At 38.4% G+C, this 16,131-nt stretch overlaps 1 protein-coding gene across 3 annotated transcripts in view; it reads left to right on the forward strand.

Moving 5' to 3' along the window:
• Positions 1-16,131, forward strand: part of lrfn5a (leucine rich repeat and fibronectin type III domain containing 5a) — a 108,110-nt gene that overhangs the window by 51,266 nt on the left and 40,713 nt on the right. For 2 of the 3 annotated variants that reach the window (XM_025901100.1, XM_003445486.3), the window contains one exon: positions 3,477-3,593. The gene's annotated coding sequence lies outside the window, so the exon portion shown is untranslated. Of the gene's footprint in view, positions 1-3,476; positions 3,594-7,001; positions 7,118-16,131 lie in introns of all 3 variants that reach the window. The other variant, XM_005477569.2, reaches the window with a different exon arrangement.

The following is a 16,131-nucleotide window of genomic DNA, read 5'->3' on the forward strand; positions in this document are numbered from 1 at the left end:
CCTCTATAGAACACAGCAGAAAGCTTAAGCTCTGAATTTGCAGTGCACTGCTGTGCACAGACAGACAATCACAAACACAGACGTACAGACGCTGTTCTCCTCTTGCCTACTGACCTGTTTCAATAATTCAGAAGAGTGACTTGCTGGCTGGCTGGCAATGGGTTCTATCCATGGACTCAGTCAAGCGTTACACACACACACACAGACACAGACTCACGCACACAAGTAAACTTGCATAAACAGGGCTTTATTATGCCTGGCACTTTTGCTTCCACAGTTATACTCACTAGAAACAAACTTTAAAGATTTGACCACAACCTGTCTGTGCATACAGAAGTCTATCCGACCCAAAACATCTACCACACATCATCCATAATGGGTTAGTGGAGTGTGGAGTTGCAGGTGTAGCTGGAGTTAGTGTTTAAATGACGAAACACATTCATTTGAACACACATTATGCCTTTCTTTATTTATTCTATGTACTGATTCAATGATGATGATACAGTGATTTAAACAGTTACCAATAATAACATCAGGGTATTTACAGTTAATTCCTTGGAGCTGACAGCTCAGGCTACAGAGTGCTCTAAATGCTCAGTCTTTATTTTTTCTACTTATAGGTTTGTATGATATCAGTGAGCAAAGAAATCCAGCTGTACAAACCTTTTGTTTGCAACAATCAGCTGTTAGAAGAAAGTCTGCTTGAAGGCAGGCTAGGAAAGGAACTAAAACTTCTTTAAGACAGTGGATGAACTGAGGGGCTGCACCAAGGACCGATGTAAAGCACAAAAGAAGAATTTTGAACTGTGAATCATGCAAAGCTACACTAGTAGAAAGGGACTTGGAAAAATAACATTATAGGTCCCATTTCAGAACATAACAGGAAATAATATTATAATATTATTATAATTATTATTATAATAATATTGTTTATCTAACTATGAGAGTCGTGCTGGTAATTAAAAGATGTTCGTTTGAATGAAGTAAACTAATATGCAAATGAAAGTCTGCACAGTTGTCAACTATGAAACCATAAAGACGTTTTCTAACATTTTTTCCACTGTGAATGACATCATGACATCATATTGCAGTGATTTGCTGGTACACACCTCCTGGCTTTGACTACAAGAAATCTTTGATGTCTGTGGTGTCTCACTATGCTGCCCATACTGTGAACTCTAAAATACAGAATAAACAAACTGTAACTCCGAAGACATCCTGTGGCTGTTCAGCCTACTTATGGCATTTCCTGGTTTGGAGTTACATAAGATATTGAATAATTGAAAGCAAATATTTTTAGGATCCCTTTTTCTCTTGACAAATTGGAATTCTTCTTTTCACCTTGGGATCATTCAAAGCTTTCAACATCATGGGGAAACCATGTTGAACAAAGTTGCTATGGCACTTCACCCCGGGTATCCAGGCCTCATTAAAGATAAATGCACCCATGCAAACTCCAGACTAAGGTGGAGTTAATGTAGTCTCACCAGGATGCAGGCTCAATAAGCTGGACTGGTTGTCTTGTCAAGCTGGGAATCTAAAATAAATGTATTGATTCACAGTTTGTATAATGCTGGGTTTTTTTTACAGAATTCGGTACCGATCACTACTTAGACTTTTAATTTAAAACTGTACCAATTTGAAACTGTAAATCAAGTCTTAATAACAGGTTTATAATCATGGGTAGGGTTAAATTATTCTCTGTCAAATTGGCTGGGGACTGAGACAGTCAGTAAGGAAAGGGTTAAAGTAAGGTGAGAAAGACCTGACTCCATAGATGACTTCTATTTGTCTGTTTGTGTCTGTAAGTAGCTGCGCTAATAAGTTTGGTGTGGAGTTACATAAGAGCCTTGGACGAGATTCTGCTGCACAAGCGAATTAATTGGAACACTTTCCACTCTGTATTCGTAGTTGTGCCTCCCTCAGGGTCATTTTCAGGGTAGCAGAATTCAAAAGTTTATTAATAAATGAGTATTTAGGGGAGGAAACAGACGATGAGTAGCACACTGAATCAATCATTCAGTAATTTGTTTTATTCAGCAACAAAACATACAGTATAAAAAAAAGCAACAGAGATAGATGATACTGTGTGCTTACTAAAACATGCATTTTTTTTCTGCCCCATGAGCCCAATAGATAGGCCTCATTGCCTTGCATGCATTGGCGGGTGCAGTTGTGCATGTTAACACAAGTCAATCACTTTTGCTGCCAGTGGCAGATTTGCTGACAAAGAGACTTTATCTCACTACAGAAGTTTCCTTTTCCTTTCCAAGGTCATCTTAAGAACTATGAATAAAAATTAAAAAAAATCTGTCTACAGTGTCTCTGTACAGTAAAACATTTGTGTGAATGAGACAGCAATGATAAATAAATAAATTGTGTTGAAACCTGTGATAGCAATCCAATGGGTTGATTTTGGAAAAGTAGATAAAATGAAGTACCTGTGTTTGCGTTTTTTAGGGCAGATTTGTGTGTGAGTGTGTTTGTGTGTGTGAGAGAGAGATCCTGCTGATACAGACTGATACACACTTTTGATGTGAGAGCAATCTCTCTCCATCAGTCTCTGTCTTCGCCTATCCTTCATCTTTTCTCTTTCACATACCTTTTGCCCTTTTTTTTTTTTTTTACCTCCATCCCTGCTTCATCACTCTCTGTCTCTTGGCACAACCTGCACCCCTCCCCCAACACACACACACTTGTGCCTTCATTTTCTTAGCCCTGTCCTACACCCCTCCCTTCCACCTTCTTCCACCTTACTCTTTGCCCTCGTTCTTTCCTGCTTGCCTCACTTTCATCCCTTCATCCTCCATCCTTCCCTGCTTCCCTCCTTCCCTCCATCCTGCTGGCTCAGCTGGTATACAGGCAGCCTTTGTTTCAGCTGTGTCCTCTGTCCTTTGAAGGAGGAAAGCTGAAAAGCAAGAGCCACAGAGGGAGGGGGAGGATAGAGGAAAGGAGTGAAGCAAGGGGCAAAAAAGGAAAAAATCCATGTGGAAAAGCAGGATAAAAGACAGAGGAGAGGAATTTAAAGAGAAACTGGGAGGGGATAAAGCAAGCAAGGGAGAGAGAGAGAGAGAAAGAGAGAGATATCTCTCTGGATCAATGGTCTGGGTTGTTCAAGTCATTGATATCCAGTCACAGCAGCGTATGAGAGCACATTTCCTGTGTGGTAGGATCAGTCTATGCGACACGGGCACTCACCTTAGCACACTTCCTCCTGGTTCAGTGGTGCACAATTGCAGCTCTTTAGTTCTCAGTTAAAGGCCAGCCAAGCAATTTATATATAATTAGACTGTTTTTGAAGCCAATCATTGGTGTGGAACTCTGTACACCACAGCTACACTATAGGCCAAAACACTTAAAAAAAGCCACTATAGATCTTAAAGGCAAAATATGGCATGGAAACACTCAATTCTATTTATGTTCACTGTTCACTATTTTTCAAGTCCAGTAATGATGTCCTTTTTTTACCTCTATAGTGAGAAAAACCCAGGAGAAAATTTTGGACCTGTACCTTCATCCATGATGCTGTAGCTGTGGTAGCCTTGGTAACATGTGAATCCTGCGGCGTGTCATCAGCATTTACATCTCTAAAGGTAAGAAGTATTTTTGTAATTTAAAAAAAAATACATTTGATGTTTTTTCTTGCCATGAGCTTGAAATTGCTAGCATTCTCATATAAACTAGAAGGCCAGTAATTTAGCCTATCATAAAGCCCGAACAAACAGAAACAGTTGTCTTGCCAAAATTGTATCAGATGTACAGAAACAGTTTTATAGGAAAATGCTGTGCCAACAGTTCTAGATTGAAAGCCATTATATTACCACAATTAGTTGATTTAAAAATATGTCCTTTGTATGGTTAATATATCCTGTTGGACACATTCTAATGGTATAAATATTTCACGTGCCAGCAAAAAGTAAAATTCCCCAAAAAGGAATTTTATAATGGGAACAAAGATCCTCTTAGTTTTGTTTGCTACAACAGAGGCTTAGTGGAAGGCAGGCCAGTCTCATTTCCGTTAGCAGACACCAGGCTTTGAGTTGCAATAGAAAAGAAAAGCTGGTGAAATCTGGGGCAACCACCATGTTTTGGTGGGTCATTTGGATGCCAGGTTAGCTCAGTTTGACTTGATAGTCAAGGATACAAGAAGTACGGGGGCCAAGGTACCCTTGTCCCAACGGTCCCCATTTGTCATGTCAACACATTTGAAGCATTCGCTACCTTATTTCAGGTTATTTTGTCCTCATTAAGAAGAGATTACCAGCCATCACAACCAGTATGTACAAAGTGTGGTGGCTAAGCTCGTTAAGCTTCTGTTTATAAAAACGAGATCAGGCATTTGACTTGTGGGCACAGCGTATTATACAGTGACCATCTTCACACTTTTTTAATGAATCCGATGCCCTTGCTTGTATTTGAAATGTAGATTCAGTGAAAAGCAGCTAAGCCTTTTGGCATTTTTGTGGTGAATATCAGCAAGGTGTTATCTCATTGCCCTTGAGTTTGCCTTGGGGAAGAGTTTGGCCCTGCAGTGGAAACGAGTAAAAACAAGGCTATACTACAGAAATTAGTAGCCCCACTGGACTTAATAGGTTGCATGATTGTTCTTCTTTGTAATTAATAAGTCCTCACTTATTTTATTTCCATCTGTTTTCTTCTTTCAGTCCTTATCTCTTATCTCCCCCATAATGTTTTCAGGCTGAGGTCTAGTAGCTTCATCTTCATATTAGCTTTTTTATGTCAGAAATCCACCTCCAACCTCCTTAACGTCAGAGACTTTGTTGTTGATTCCCTCTCCCCAGTGCCCCCGCTCTCTCTATGGCTCACTTTCCCCTGGCCTGCTTTTCCTTTCCTCTCTTCAGCTAGTTGTTAGAGCTACACTTATAACCTCAATGTGTCCCTCTAGGGCGTGGCTGACTGCTGAACTCAGCTGTACCTCTGAACAGGAAAAATGACAGTGAGGAGACAAAACAAAAGGGTGGGGTGTGGTGTGGGGTTATGAGTTTGTAGTCTCATTTGATTAGAGACAGTGCACTGATTGTTGACTAATCTTTAAAGGAAATTTTATTTAAATGTCCCCAAAATAACACTATATAGATAACTGTGAAATTAAGCAGATAATTCAATGATGAAAGGTACTTGCAGCCTAAACGGTGTCCCCATGTGTATACTGGGGTGTAGCTATTTTCACAGGTTAACTACCACTCTTAGAGTAAACTGTAAAATTAATGAATCAGTAATTTCACTGACACAAGAATTAACTGCATTGCTCTAAACATTAATTATAATAATTCTATAAGCTTGGCATTTTATTGAATTATATGATAATTGTTGTTTATTCCGGTGTAGCCAGGAGATATTTCAAAGTGCTGTAGTTTCCAGTAATGCAGATACTACAGTGCAAATGATGGTGTTACCCTTTGTGATCGCCTGCAAATTTGACAGAATCTGGACAGACTGAACATATGAACCGAACACACGGACCTAAAAATATGAATTTGACCTCATAACAACAATGAATTTGGTTCTTGCACATGGGTCATTCACACGCATACACTTACTGGTACAGATCTCTGCAGAAGGATCTGTCTTGGAAATACCCAAAACAATGTCGATTATAATATCAGGGAAACTTGTTATTAGGCTTAGATGAAAATTACTTATTTACATAGCAGCAAGGATCGTTTGGATGCCCCCCACCCCTTAATAAATGAAATCATCATTTAAAAAATGCATTTTGTATTTAACCATGGTATCTTTGTCTGATATTAAAATTTGTGTGATGATCTGAAGCATTTAAGTATTAAAAATGTGCAAAGAATAGCACAGCAAAAAGGGGTCAAGTAGCTTTTTACAGCCCTGTACTTTCAGCTGCTCCCTTATTTACAACAGATCACCACAGCGGGTTCTGTAGCGTCACATGTTTGATTTGTCGGATTTTGATGCTAAATGCCCTACCTATCATATTGCTCAAGGGATTTGTCTCTCCTCCTGGAATCAAACCAGGAATCAGTCAAACCATCTTTTTTCTTTATTAACTCCTGTGAATGTGCAGATAAACCAAGAGAAGAAATTGTGGTGATTTTATGTATTTATTTATTGACCATTTTTTTTCTCAGGGCTTTAGGGGGAAAAGAGTGAGAGAGGTGCATAGAAGTAGTATGAGATGAGAGATCAAACAGCAGCCTGTGTTTGTTTTATCTTCTTAATGAACAAAGTGCGACACGTTTCAGTTCTTTAGAGTTCACTCAGAGGCCTGTATGCCAGCTGGGGAATTCAACCTGCAACCGTGCAGACTCTTGTGAGCAACTTGAACAAATGCTTTCCTTAGAGATGGATCACCCTTATGTGTGTGTGTGTGTGTGTATCCATTTGTGCTGAAGCCCTCGAATTCTTAGCAAAACAGATCAAAGTCAAAGTCGAGTCTGCCTGTCCCCTGCTCACTTTGATGAATGGAGACCTGGCTTGATGGAGGGATGGGGAGGAAGGATGAATAAAAGGGGGAATGAATATATGACTGAAGTATAAGAAGCTCTGAATGAAGTGACAGGTTGGAAGGATAGATGGGTTTCACCTTTCCATCACCTTCTTCAATGATGTTCCTGTAAGGTACACTTTTAGTCACATGTTCTCGTTTCTCCCCCTCAGTTGTTTTTTTTTCTGTAATGGACATCTTTCTGCTCTCTTTCTGTGATGCTTTTACTTTTTTCTTTTGCTTTTTTCCTTCTCTCATTTTACATTTCAAGTCTTCATCACATATTTCCATTTTTCCCTCACTTTCTTTTTGTGTAATCATACTACATTCCTTCTGTTAACCTCCTCCTTACCTTTCTGTGTGATGGCCTTTTAGCATATGTGTCTTCTCTCTACTAGAGAGTTGAAGGACTGCCCTCATCCCAGGGGGACATTTGGCAGCCGAGAACAGCTGAGGGCAGGCATAGTCTGGGTCACCCAACTAACCTATTCCTTCCTTCCTTGCCTCTGGTCCTGTGGGATAATAGGTGTGAGGAGGAAAAGGGAGAGGACAGGGAGAAGAGATAAAAGAGGAAAAAAACAAAAGGAGGAGTATAATTCACACATGAGAGGAGACGCAGGTACATAGGACGCACACTCTAAGGTAATTAGTCATGTTTACAAATCCCTATTTCTCTCTCTTTGTTTTGCGTGCAGCTGTTAGTCATGCTGAACACTTCCAAACTGGTTTCTGTGTATTTTTTTTTTTAAATGAACAAAAAAAGAGATGGCAAGCACATTTCCTGCAAAAGATAAATGGAAATTATAAACTTTGAACAGATGTAACATAGTGTGAGATTTTATATATGTGTCTAAAATAAGGATCTGATCAAGGTTAGATTAAAACAGTTATTTAATTTATGACTCAGTTCATCCTGTTACTGCGAAGAACCAGACTACCAATTGTGCCAGCTAGTCAAATGGCAGATCGGTAAATTGCCACTCGGACCCCTGATAAGCTTTCTGGCAAGCGACTGAAGAGACTACCAGTGAGAGTGAAGAATACGTTTGACATATGAGCTGCTAGTAAATGCTTTAGAGGGTCACCCAGGTAACCCGAGCAAGGCATGTCCGCAGCAACCAGCGGGCAGCTTCATGACAAACAAATCTTTTTCACTGTGTATGCAGCTTTACAGCTGAAAAGATTTATCTTCCCAATACATCGTAAAGCAGTAAAAGCTTGTGAATATGTCCATTATAACCAACCAAGGGAATGATTTATTGAAGGTACACAAGCAAATCGAAAACAAAATAAAAGAAATCTCAGCCGTGACACATGTTAAAGTGTGTACTTTCGTGCTAAATGAATCAGTTATCAAAAGAAAAAAGGTATCCCTATATTAAAAACCAGAAAAATAACATCATATGGGTGTAATGAAGGATTGGAACGGGCACTTACTGTTAGACTATGTGGAATAAGATGACTTTAACGACCTTAAAGCTTCTTTATGGACGATGGAAGGTGAAACCTGGATGTTAGAGGGTTTATTTTTTGAAGCGTAAAGAAGATAAAGCTGCCACGACAGGTGCCAGCAGTCATGCTGCCTATATTGTTCACTGAGTTAATTTGGGAGTGATTTATGGATGTTTAAAAGTGGAACATGTTTGTTTGGCTGCATACCAAAGATTAAAGGATGTATATCAAACAGAAAAAGCTTCTCATTTTCTCTTTGTATCTGCTTTATTAAGGCCATTTCTTTTTGTTTATGAGATTTAGAAATGCCATTCTTCACAAAGAATGCCTCTCAGGATTTGTTATCTTTCGTACAGGAAGTGAATTCCTGTCTCTATTGCTACCTCGTCACATCGCACACACTTGTATTATTTCTGACTTCCTTTCTAAAAGTCTCTGTCTCTCTGTTGTTCTTGTTCACCGTAGGCAGAAGCAGGAAATGGAGTCTGTGAAACTAGACGTGAGGGTAGCCATACTTATTTATTTTAAACGGAAAGCCCACAGGCTGGCTAGAAACCAATGATGGATGACAAAGATGGACAGAGACAGTGAGGTTAGGGACAGACTCTGGTCCTCAGCCTGGTTTCGATCAATCAGACAAAGTAAAAATAACTATAGAATACAAATGTATAAGTTAATCTCAGAGATGGGCAGTAACGCGTTACACGTAACGCCTGTAGTCCGATTATTTTTTTCAAGTAATGAGTAAAGTACTGGATTACTATTGCCAAAAAAAGTAATTATATTACTGTTGCTTTCCCATAAGCACGCTGGGTTACTAAACCGTGATTTTGTTTGTAAAAGTGTCTCATGACAATGACGTATGATCAACAATGGATAATATGGAGTGCAGGAGAGAGTACGGCCATACAGTGTTTAAAGCGTGGAAATACTGACCTTACTTTGAGTTTGATTCAGTAAAAAAGTGACAAAAACATTAGCGTCCGCTGTTCACTCTGTGTGGGAAGAAAACTTCTTTCTACAGCGAAAAATTAAATTTCAAATCTGAGCAAGCACCTAGCACACCGCCACGGGAATGTGAAATTCACAGAGAAACCCCCGGATCCGCCCTCTGACATGACCCGCTGCAGTACCGGGCAAACCTCCACCTGCCCCACTCCTGCTAAACAGGTGAAAATAGATTTAAGAGAGACAGGGCTTAGTCCTGCTGAATCTTTGATTTTATTTATGTTTTGCTGTGTTTTACTTGCATGTATTTGAAAGAGTGAGTGTAAAAACTAAAAATTATTTTATTTTATCTGCTGGAATATGCAGAAAATAGGTTAAAATGTTAAACAATTTTTGTCAAGTCAGAGACTATTGCATATAATTTAATTTTTGCTTGATGCAATGTGCATAAAATTAAAAGATTAAAACTAATAAAACATTTTTTTTAAAAAGAGACTTTTCCATTTGATTCAATTTCGCATGATGGATTATGCAGAAAAAACAGAATTGGGCTAAAAGGTCTGTTGCTTTATTACGTATTCAGGTTGTGTATCATGTTTTTAAAAGGAACTAAGTAATAAAGTAACTAATTACTTTTGAAAATAAGTAATAATGGGATTACTTTCCTGGAGAAGTAATCAGTAATTAGTAACTAATTACTATTTTCAAGTAACTTGACCAACACTGGTTAATCTACACCTTAGAGGTGTGGACTAACATATCAAACAAATTGAAGACTCTTTTTTTGGTGTATGAGGTTATCCAGGGGCAGCATGGTGGTATGGTGGTTAGCACATTTGCCTGACAGCAGAAAGGTCTTTAAATCCAAACTGGGGCTTTTCTGTACTTGGTACTTGGTACTACAGTCCAGGACAGAAAACTCTGGCTACGTTCACACAGCAGGTCTTCATGCTCAATTCCGATTTTTTGATCAAATCCGATTTTTTTTGTCTGCTTGTTCACACTACAAATAAAATGCGACAGCAAACGCGCTCTAGTGTGAACGCTCAAAGCGGCCCGCATGCGCAAAAGAAGACGTCACACACAACGCGCTCTGTTTAGACCCAGAGCAAACAATATTGTTTGACTGATGGCCCTTAATATAATGACTTCGGACTTTACGTTTCCCAATTTTTGCTTTAAGTTATTTTGTTATTTACATAATAATGTAAATAACCTAATAATTATCCTTATTGGTGTTTTAGAGGAGCGGTGCTTCAAAGGATAGTTGCAGATTTCTGTCAGAATCTGCAGATTATACAGTACAAATAAAATGTTCACGTTGTCTTCCCAACAGTTTCACTGACATCTACACTGGATGGCCAGGAAGCGTTCGCGATGTCTTCTCGGGCGCTTCTCCGGCGCTGATAATTGGCGTCTGTCTTGTGTCAGTGACGTAAAAGACGGATTTAATGCGACATGACCGTTCAAACAGCAGTCGCCTTCTAAAACATCGGATATGTATCGGATTCAGTACCACATACGAAAGTGACCCAGATCGGATTTGAAAATATCGGATTTGTGCCGTTCACACTGTCATACCATGATCGGATATGGGTCGCATAGGGTAAAAAAAAAAAAAAATCGGATTTGATGCGCTTTCGCCTGCAGTGTGTACGTAACCTCTGAGAGCTGCGATAGGCTCCTTTGACCTTGAAATGGATATATTATACAATGAACTGAATTATTAAATAATTAACTGAATCTTTAAACAACAACAAAAATCTTTGTAAAATACTGGCTACAGTACTTGATTCTTTGGTTTTAAAACTGAATATTTTTGACTTCACTTAGTGAATTTGTTGGGTGGATATGCTCTCATCACAAGAACAACGTTTAGTGTTGGCTATATTCCCCAGTGTACTTTTAAAATTTGCTGTTTCCTTTCTGCACATCAAACTCCACATTTCTGTTTCACTCAGACGCCCCGTTTACTTTTAAAACCAATGTGTTCAGGCAGACAGCAATCCTACCTTCCCTTAAGCTAAATGTGCCTCTACCAACATATCTGGCTCCGTTTTACAGCTTTGGCCTCTGATGTGTCTGATGTCTTTTTTTCTCCTCTCATATTTCTCCTTCCTGTTCCTGCTTGGTGTCTCCTATCTCTTTTCATTGTCTCTCAGTCCCATTCGCTCTCCCTTATTTGTTATTCAGCTGAGCACCCAGAGATTACAAGGTTTCTTTTCTCTTTCTCTCATTGTCTTTCTTTCTTTTTCTTTTTCTGTTTATTTCACTATTTCTTTTTGTTGGAAATCTCTTTCTCTGTTTCTGCCTCTTTGTGTAATCCTTCACCTCAGTCTCTCTCCTGATGTAAAAATACATTCAAGAACATGCTGAATTCTTCATATAAAAAGTGCTAAGTGCATGAGTTTGCATTGATGAATGCATGTTCTCTTGTGGAGATTCAAGGATAATGTTGGAGTTTCAGCAAGTTCGTATTTTCCCTGTACTCCACTTAAAGCTGCAACTTACTTTTGCATACTGCATAATGATGTGTTTATTCATTTTTAGTGTGGTCTGTATTTTGGTGTGCACTGACAATCCCCAAACTAAAAAGCTTTTCTCTGGATACTTACAACCCATCTCTGGTCCAGATTAAAAATGTTTGAGTACTCCTTGTAATTTTAAACCGGATCTGAACTTTGTATTGCTCATCTAAATGTCAAAGTCCTCTTCCTAATCTGGGTTTGGTGAAGATTTGAGTGACATCATCAGATACTGATATTCTTGTTTGAAGCTTGGCTTAGAAAACTAATTATAGACATTTCAATTACAGATTCAATCTGTTTCACTGTGACCACCTCAGAAAAAGGTGGTGGAATTGGAATTTGCGTACAAAAAACAAATGCTGTGCTACTATCTGTTAGTAAAGAATGTACATTTTTTGCCCTCAAGAAGCCAGCTCTGAAGTCGTTCAACCTTAAAAAGGTCCTACCTCTCAAAAACCATTTAAATAAGAAATTCTTCTTACTTGGATGCAACTACAAATGAGATGCCAGCTCTTGTTGGAAAAGATTTATGTACTTTAACTGAAATGTGGAACATTTCTCAACTGCATTAATGAACATGTCTGTCTGTCTGTTAAGTTGTACAAACCCTCTGTGCTTTAGTCCCATTTAACACAACTTAAGTTGATGTTAAGTCTAAGTTTATATGATTCCCAAAGAGTCTTCATCTAAAATTCATAGGTTCAACGGCGCTGAAAGGGCAGAAGTAGTCATACTGACAAAGTTCTCTTGGTCAATATGACTATTTTTGCTGTTGCTCTTGTAATGATCTGATATTCAGGTTTCTTTGTTCTCTTGCCTGTACTGAATATCAGTTGTAATTCTGCCTTTACTTATTACGTTGATTTGTGTTCTAGTTTGTGTATTTTCTGTAAATTCTGTAGCCCTCTTGGCCAGATTTCTCTCGCCTGCTACAACAGCTTGTCAAACTGTAAACAGATCTGAGGCAGTGTTACTGGAATTTAAAGGCCAGTTTAGATGCATATAGAAAGTAGCAAGAACATATGAAGCTTTTCAGTTCTGCTTTGGTGAATTGTGCGTGAAGTCTCATATTTAATCATTTAATTAGCTTCATGTTATTATATGATTTGTTTTTTTACTCTGACATTCGTCAGACTATGTAGACTTAACTGTCAAAATGTGCTTGACAGCTTTTGCTGTCAAATACATGGTTTTACAGCACACACACACAAGCACACACACACGCACACACACAGTTACTTCATTAAGAAACTGTAGGAAGTGTATTTTCTGTTCAGGGAGTTCACAACATATTTCTCTAAAGAACCTACACCCATGCATGTGCAACAGCAGAGCATCTCCTGCCTAAATTTTCCACATACATCAGCAATTAACAAAGGTATCATGGGACAGAAGGTTGAAGAAGAAAGACAGCGAAAGAATCAAAAGGAATAAGGGATGGGAATGAGCATAAAAACACCTAGTTTAACTTTTTATTTTGCTTTGCTGCGTTCATTAATCTGTTTATGTAATGATCATCTATTCAGGGTTTAGGGTTTTGGGGTTTGCCAGAGTTTATGCTAAATGACAGAAAGGCAAAAGGCAGGGTGCACACTGGACAAAAACAGCTTTCAGTGTAATAAAAATATGATGCTGTCTACTGCTGCTGTGCTGATAAAAATGCAGGCGATGAGCATTAGTAGTGAACATTTTAGAAGTGTCCATTCACCAGGCTGGAACGCGAACAGCTTAGAGAATAAAGGATGTCGATGTGGGATGCTGCAACTATACTGCCCACTCTCGTACTGTTGTATTCTCTACATACTAGAAATACCTTGATGTATTAAATATATGGACAGAAGTGACAGAAAGGATAAAGCATTTCCCATAGCTTTAGGACACTCATTCAGTACGTCTTTCACACTGTCCAAGGATGTATCTGTCACCACCAATTGGAGATGCATCACTTGCTTCGCTTCACTTTCACTGCTGAATTTCTCTTTGCTTTCCAACCAGCATAAGGCTAACCATAACTGCCTGGAGGCAACCACCATTGTCCGTAGGGAACTCCTTGAGCTGAACTCCAGATCTGAGAGGCACAACTTTATTGGGCACATTTGCAATGGATCTGCTTTTACTGTATGGACTTTTAAAACCACAAGGCCTAGGAGAGAGAAACATAATCTGCTTGCGATCATGACCTCCACACCTCTCTAGCTTGAATGGTGACTGTGTGTCGCTAAGTGGCATATGCAACCTCTGTGTGAGTATCTACAGCCTTGGAAGTCTTGGAATCAGCCACTAAGCCAATAATCTGCATCTCTGAGAAGTCTCAGAGGTGAAGCATCACGCTCCACAGTGTGGTTCCAGAGTGATGCTGAGTGCCACAGTCTCCAAAGACACTATACTTGAACCACAAGCATAAATCCAAGCTCTTCCTTAGGGAGAAGTTTAAAAAATAAAACCTGCTGAACCTGTGTTTAACCTTCTTTGCTCCACTACATAAATCATCACTACCTACCCTTTGAGAACAGTTTTTCTGCTTCAAGTATCTTGGTTTCTTATTCTCAAGCAAAAGTCAAAAAGAAATGGAGTGATATCAACAGTAATGCAGAGGATCTACTGGACCATTGAGGGAACATTTAGAGGAACATTTCAACTCTCACTTGCAGTTGTAAGCTTTGGGTAGTGACTGAAAGACTCAGATGTGATCAAACTAAGCCGCCTCCTTTTGTGGCAGGACTCATACTAAAGGAGAAAGTAAGAAATTCAGACATTTGGTCAGAGATCAGAACAGCAAGAACATTTAGCTCTCATGTGGCCTGAGAGTGGCTTGAAATCCCCCAAAAGAACCTGTAAAAGGCTGTTGGTGACAGGAACAACCTGACAGATTTGCTTAGTCTGCCTTGTGTGCAGGCGAGCCCAGGATTAGCTACAGATAAAGACTTTCTAGGAAGATTTCCTAAGTTTCAGTTAATGAAAAGAAGGAAGAATGCTTAATGCCTGCTTCTGAAATATACCTTTGCTGACAAAAGTTAAATTATGACCTCTCAAATGGTATCGCTTACCGTAGCTTACATAGCTCATGTCAACCTCGTGCTATTGCAACTTAATGATGGATAAGGGTTGCTGTGGGCATATAGATGTATAGGTAATACCTCACCAACTGTCAGTCCAAAATTAATAACCTCAGGCTCTATGAATAAGAGTTGCTTGGGAGAATTTTGAGATATAACAAATCTACTTTTTCTTGCCCAGAATGACATTCGGAAAACCACAGGAAAAACGTGATATATATATATATTTTTTTGCTTCTACTTAATCAAAACTGCTAGATGCAGTGTGTAAACACAAATGTTGTTGAATCAGATCTAAACAAATATATTTAGACAAAAAACCCAAAAACAAAACAGTGCTAAACCATGTTAACACATGACCATCCTTCTGAAAATGCTTATTTAAACATTTTTTTTGGTCAATCAAACTGTTTAGCTGTATGTGCTATTGGTTAGTTTAATCTATTAGAAAGTATCGTATTAAATATATCCATTACATATGGCCATATAATTGATCTATATCATTTTATATAAAAGTTTAACTACTTGGTAAAGAAACTTCTTTTTCTTTTTATTAATTAATGTGGCCAAAACTTGGACAAGAGGTTGCTTCACAAAAAACAGTAATAGACAGCAAAACAGTTAACTCCAGTAATTATGGGGATGTTTCTGACATATATTCTAAAAGATGTGAGATTTTTAAGCTTTTTCTTTTTTGCACATACAAACATCATCATCATCTTTCACCTCAGTCACTGAATCATTCTATGACTGTGAGGTGACAAGTAGCTTTTGATGGATAAATTTAGATTAGTCACACTCTCAGATGTTGTGAAGTGTGTATAAATCCTGATATAAAAATAGATGTGCATGTATTTTTATGCCACAGCTAATGTAAGCACACATACGCACAAACACAAGCTGTATTTAGTGTAATTGTTCTGTTGATTATTTGTGCATGTTTTTATGTGTACACACATGAAAACACACACACAGAGATACACCATTGATCTGTATTTAACCTAGATACTGAAGTGATTAGCCAGTGGCTCTTGATAAGTCTGTCACACATTAAAGGCAACATAGCACATCCACTCTCACATGGACACACACACACACACACACACACACACACACACATACATGGGTATTGACTATGACTTGAGGCCTTCTTGTAAGATCTTTGTAACTCACTTGTCATATTTTTCAGTGTAACTTTTGCATCTTAGTCCAAAAGCTGAGAAAAATAGAACAGGTCAGAAAATTACGACGATATCACTGGTAATCAACCAATATTATTAAAAGGGATCCATTATCTAAATATAAAATCTATAAAAAGTAAAGTGAAAATTGGTGGATATAGATAAGGCATTATTACACAGGTTGAAATCATAGGCAATTTCTGTAACTCTTTCAAAGAAGTCCTTTATGAATAACTTTTAATATTAATTGTAGCATTATTAAGACTATTTTAATCTTTAAATTAAATGAAATTAAATGAAGGGGTTTTAGGAAATGCAACAAACAGCAGGTAGCTATTTTTTTCAGAGCAAAGAGTGTATTTCTTTTCCCTTCAGCTAAAAAAACTACTTTACATTTACACACACTGACACCTGGGAAATGGCTAGTACAACCACATTGTTCTGCATTTAACCACTGGCCTGCTCCACTGAAGCAAGCAGGGTAGCACAAG

The sequence above is a fragment of the Oreochromis niloticus genome, linkage group LG19 (assembly GCF_001858045.2).
Source record: "Oreochromis niloticus isolate F11D_XX linkage group LG19, O_niloticus_UMD_NMBU, whole genome shotgun sequence".
Lineage (NCBI taxonomy): Eukaryota > Metazoa > Chordata > Actinopteri > Cichliformes > Cichlidae > Oreochromis > Oreochromis niloticus.